Source organism: Pundamilia nyererei, unplaced genomic scaffold (genome assembly GCF_000239375.1).
Source record: "Pundamilia nyererei isolate P.nyererei 1_Seehausen unplaced genomic scaffold, PunNye1.0 scaffold00241, whole genome shotgun sequence".
NCBI lineage: Eukaryota > Metazoa > Chordata > Actinopteri > Cichliformes > Cichlidae > Pundamilia > Pundamilia nyererei.
The window spans coordinates 53,472-53,862 of record NW_005187642.1 but is presented as its reverse complement, the minus strand read 5'-3'; positions in this window follow the sequence as shown (position 1 = coordinate 53,862).

Below are 391 nucleotides of genomic sequence, written 5' to 3'. Positions count from 1 at the left end.
ATTCACTTCAGTTCAGTTGAGTTTAATTCAGTTTTATTTATATGGCATCAAATTACAACAATGGTTGGTATTTTATTTTGCAGTGTAGAGACTCATGATTAAATCTGTAGCAGATGAGTTCTTACTTCTGAAAAATTCACCTCTATTTGACCTGTCCCATCCTTGTCCAAAGTTTTAAAGGAGTCTGTTGAAGTTAAGTGAACATTGAACTATTTTGTCTCATGTCAGTGAGACAAAAATATGATCATGAGGACAGAAACTCCCTGAAGAGAGACTCCAAGCGAACCAGGCAGCACAGGAAGTCGTCAAAGTCAATGGTGGGATTTGCTTCAGTGTAGTGGCCACAATTATGTAATTCAGAGGTTTTTTGATTGTGAAACCTGAGGAAAAA